Source organism: Camellia sinensis, chromosome 8 (genome assembly GCF_055761805.1).
Source record: "Camellia sinensis isolate YWXY chromosome 8, ASM5576180v1, whole genome shotgun sequence".
NCBI lineage: Eukaryota > Viridiplantae > Streptophyta > Magnoliopsida > Ericales > Theaceae > Camellia > Camellia sinensis.
This window is the reverse complement of record NC_138968.1, coordinates 406,588-411,984: the sequence shown is the minus strand read 5'-3', so window position 1 is coordinate 411,984 and position 5,397 is coordinate 406,588.

The window sequence follows — 5,397 nt, the reverse complement described above, 5'->3', positions numbered from 1 at the left end:
CCTACCCGTAAGTGCTGGTTTCTCGAAGAGATATTTGATGGGATCCAAACGCGAAACCAACATTACAGAGTGAGCTAACAGGTAGTGCCGCAGCTTCCTGGTTGCCCATACTAAGGCCAAACAAGCCTTCTCCAGCGGTGTATAGCGGGTCTCGTAATCCAGCATCTTTTTGCTCAGATAGTAGATGGCTCTTTCCACTTTGCCTTCTGACTCCTGCGCGAGCATGCAGCCCATGGTAGTCTCAGTTACCGAAAGGTACAATATCAACGGTCTCCCCGGCTCTGGTGGTGACAACACGGGTGGGTTCTGTAGATACTCTTTGATCTGGTCAAAAGCTGCTTGACATCGGTCGTCCCATTGGAATTTCTTTCCTTTCTTCAGGAGACCAAAAAGTGGTTCACAAGTCAAGGTTAATTTAGAAATAAACCGTCTTATGAATTGCACTTTACCCAGAAAGCCTCGCACCTCCTTTTCAGTCCTTGGTGGTGGCATTTCTAAGATGGCCTTGATTTTGGAAGGGTCGACCTCGATGCCCCTTTGTGTAATCAGAAACCCTAACATCTTCCCTGCTGTAACACCAAACGTGCATTTCTGGGGATTCAGTCGCAGCCGAAACTCTTTGATCCTCTGAAAGAATTTTTGTAAGGCGGTGTAGTGGCCCTCTCTATCTTTGGACTTGACAATCATGTCGTCCACATACACCTCGACCTCTTTATGGATCATATCATGCAATATTGTAGTCGCTGCCCATTGATACGTAGCTCCAGCATTTTTCAACCCGAATGGCATCACTCTATAACAATATGTCCCCCACGGGGTAGTGAACGCAGTCTTCTCCCGGTCTTCGGGTGCCATTACTATCTGATTATAGCCTGAGAAACCATCCATGAATGAAAGCAAGGCGTGTCCTGCCGTGAAGTCCACCAGTTCATCAATGTGCGGCAAGGGGAAGTCGTCCTTCGGACTGGCCCTGTTCAAATCTCTGAAGTCTACACAGACCCGAATTCTGCCATCCTTCTTTGGCACCGGAACAATGTTGGCCAACCAAGTTAGGTATTCAGACACCAGCAGGAACCCTGCGTCAATTTGCTTGGTGACCTCTTCCTTGATCTTGAGAGCCCAGTCCGGGCGAATCCTTCTGAGTTTCTGTTTGACAGGTCGGGCCTCGGGGTCAAGAGGGATCTGGTGCTGTACAATCTCAGGATCGATTCCAGGCATGTCTTCGTAGGACCATGCAAAAACATCTTTGAAACCTTTTAATAAAGCGACTAAGCGCTCGCGCTCCTCCGAAGACAACGTGGACCCGATCTGGACCAGCCGCGGGTCCTTCTCAGTACCAACATTCACAGTAGTGATTTCATCCATTAAAGGTTTAACAAATCTTTCCTGCTCTTGATCAATTAATCGTTGCAAAACTGGAGGAATTTCTCCCTCGTTGTTTTCATCAAAATTTTGAAAATCCTGATTTAAGCAATAAATCAAAGGCACAGAAAAATACTCGGAAACCACATCCACATCATTCTCATTAAATATTTCCAAGCCGTCAGATTCCTCTGTTACAACAGACTCAAAAGAAAATGAAAAAGACGACCTAGACAGGACTGTGGCATCCGGGTTATCACCCCCAGGAATACCGGACTCAGACTCAGTCGAGCTGGAATCTGATTCCGACGCACAAGATTCAGTGGAATCAGATTCCGGCTCACTACCTGACCCGGAGCTGCTAGATAAAAAGCCTTCTTCATATTGCCAGATGAGAGAATATGCAATAGATGCATCCAAGATCGGCGCTGGAAAGCCCGCAGCTATTTCATCTCCAATCACAGAAACCGAAGAGTTATCCCCCAAGCACTCTTGGCCGATCGGAGGATCTGATAGTAGACTCGCCAGTGCTACCCCCATTTCAAGCTCTGTGCTATCAGGATCCACTGTTTCACATTGCTCAACCTCAGTTGGTGGGTCTGTCTGCGCTTCGGCAACGTCATCCCCAGATAATTGTATGTCGAAGAAGATTTCAAAACCAGGCACGCGCGTCCCCTCCGCGTTTAGCCATGGCTCCGGGAAGCCGTAGAATGGAAAATCTTCCCCCTCCCGGACGAAGCGTCCATTTAGGGTACCCCAGATGGGCCTGTGCATTAACTCAAATGGCTTCCCGACCTTCTTTGCCCTGGCCCTTCAGGCCATTTCTTTTCCTTTCCTCACCCAATCCTCCTTGGTGGGTAGATAACCCAGTCCAAAGGCGTGAGGGTTGTGTGGCACTTCGGCCAACACTGAGACGCCCTTCCGGCCACTTCTCCCTAATCCCATCCCGGGGGTATGTTTTAGCTTGTTGATGAGGTAGATAGATTGTGCACTAACGTGCATGCCCTCATTCACAGCCATGACATTCTGCACCACTTGAGCCTCGGCCAAAGTGAAGCCCGACAAAAACACATCCTCCGTGCCGTGCTCAATCTCCAAGACAGGTGTAGGCACCTCCGGCGGCGGATGGATTGATGAATTCCCGAAAACGATCGCTACCCCTTTCTCGTGAGGGTACTTTAGCATTTGATGTAGAGTGGAAGAGACTGCTTTGACCTGGTGCAACCACGGTCGCCCCAAAAGTAGGTTAAAGGTTGCGGGAACGTCCAAGATATGAAATTCGATACTGTGTTGTCCTGGACCAACCTTGGTTTGAATTTTAACAGTCCCCATCACTTCTCTGCTGGTATTGTCGTATGCTCTGATTACTTGGGTGGTTGGGACGAAGTCCACGGGCTTTAACCCGATTGCATATGCCGTTCTGGTTGGGCAGACATTAATCGCAGACCCGGTATCAACAAGTACCACCGGTATCCACTTATCTCTACATTCCACAGAAATATAGAGAGGTTTGTTATGACTTGTGCCCTCAGGCGGTAGCTCCTTGTCCGAAAAGGTTAATGCCGAGGAACCTCCTCCCGGAAAAACCAGCCCAACCAACTGTTCAGGCGTGGTGTCTATGGAGAGTTTGGACTTGTCCATAGCAGATAAGACAGCTTCTCTATGTACTCGTGATGCCATTAGCAGTCCCCAGATGGAGATGTCTGCTTGTATCTTTTTTAACTGTTTCAACACAGCTTCCTCTTCAATCTGCTTCTCCTTCTGTTTCTCCACTTCTCTATCCTTCCCGGATGCCTCGGGTTGGCCTAGGTGTGGGGGTTTGAAGTACCGCCCACTTCTTGGCATGTGGTCAACCTCATCGAGGTACCAAGTGTTATCCGGTTGATTATTCCCCCAGTCTTCATCCGTGTGGGCAAGACATAAGTCATCGTCTTCCCACCACATTCCATCGGCAGCCAACAGACACCTGTCTGGCTCCGGTTTAGTTGTATTCGCAGTGCTCCATGTCAACATGCTCGCAGAATTCTCCATCTTTGTGCACACAACACTTTCAGTCCCCTCAGGGCCTTTAGCTTTCCTAATTCTCTCAACCTCCTCAAACTTCTCTCGTTCCAGCTGCATCAGTACAGCTATTTGTTCAACAATTCCCGTATCCATAATGCCCATGTCTCGAGCGGAATTCTTAGCACCGGCGCTCTCCGGCGATACAACTTGACTTTCGGCCATTCCGGCCACAACTGATACTTCTGCCCCTGCCGGGCTCTGTTCTGGTTGGGCTTCCCCCACTGCATCTGGTTGATCTTCGAGCCATCCAGTGGCCTCCGCTGATCCCTCATAATCGTACCAGTTGATTGACGCATCCCCCAGTTCCTGGTCATCGAGAAGTTGCAGGTTGGCATAGTCCTCCTCTACGGCTGTCAGATCATCTGCCCATAGCCCAGATCCATCCCCCCGGATCATGCATAGCTCTCCTGTCTCTGGCAATTCTACACTTAGCCCAATTCGGCTCGTTGATAGGATGTACTTGCTTGGATCATAGGCTCCCCCAGCAAAATTCTGTCCAGTCCCAGATTCAACAATCTCATTCTCTCCCAAAATCTGCCCTGCCCTGTCTTCGACGGTCACCACCATCGGTTCTGGTTGGGTTTTGGAGATGTCCACCATGCACAAGAAATCTGTGCAGTCGGGGAGGAGCACCTCCGGCTTGGGTAGGTGGGTGGGCGTAATATAGATGCTAGGATCGTAAGATGCGACCCCAGTCTGGATAAAATTAATTCTTTTGGGAGGGGGAGGTTGGTTATGTGGTGGGAGAGGGTTGGTTGTGACATTGGGTTTATCAGGAGGTGCGATCACCTGTTTGTCAATAAGATCTTGGATCTCATGACGCAATCTGTAACAACGGTCGGTGTCGTGACCGTGTTGTTGGTGATATGCGCAGTACTTTGACGGGTCATAAGAGGGGGGGAGTGGATTCGGTAATGGCTTTGGCTCCAGGGGTTTTAAATGATTTTTCCTGATCAATATTCCCAGAACTTTGGTCAGAGGAATATATAGTGGGGTAAAGGTTCTTTGACCTCGCGGTTGGAATCTGTTGGCTTGTGTGTTGCTTCCGGACGCGCCGGAGAAGGGTGTGGCAGTCATGGGCCTTGGAGGGGGAGGGGGAGTGGTGGTGACCATACTAACTTCCGAGGCTCTCGTATTTGCAGCGCCACTTGGGCCCGCATTGTTGTTACGGTTGAACGTCCTCCTCGGTTGTTCTCTGTCATGGTCAAACAGACCTTGTTTCATTGCGTCTTCGATTTGCACCCCTATCTCATGTAAATCTGCGAAAGTAGGGAAGGGGACTACAATCATTCTCTGCATCAACTTCGGGTGGAGATTGCGCACAATCATCCGGATTTGATCTTTGTCAGTGGGCCTTAAGGTCATCATTGACGCCTTCGCCCTCCATCGGATCACAAAGTTCGAGAAAGTTTCCTTGGGCTCTTGCCTTGTCGTTTCAAGATCACGAGTTGTGATCTCGATCTGAGTGTTGTATGAATATTGCGCGACAAAGGCCTCAGCCATCTCATCCCTATTCTTCTTCACTTCATCTTGTAACTTTGCGTACCAATGGGAGGCCACACCCGACAGGGTTCGGCCGAATAATGAAAGCTTCTGTGGTCGTGTTAGGCCCATTGGCCGCAAGATGTCTGCAAACAGTCGGATATGGACCATGGGGTCACCGGACCCATCAAAGCGGTCGATTTGTGGCATTTTGAACCTATCGGGGAGTGTTACGGCCTCCTCGGTATATCCATCTTCGATATCCGGCATAGCCTTAACCCCTTGGGATTTCTCGAAGAGCTTGTCCAATTTGCTCAATTTCAGAGCTGTATGATCAACCTCGACCTCGAAGGGAGAGTCCGGGTGATTGGATGTATGGACCTTGGACAGTTGTGGTGGAAGCGGGGGCGGAGATGGCCCCGTTGGAAGATTCGTGTCCTCTTGTAAATTTTGGACATGCGGCAGGGTATTCTGGGCATTTGGTGGGGC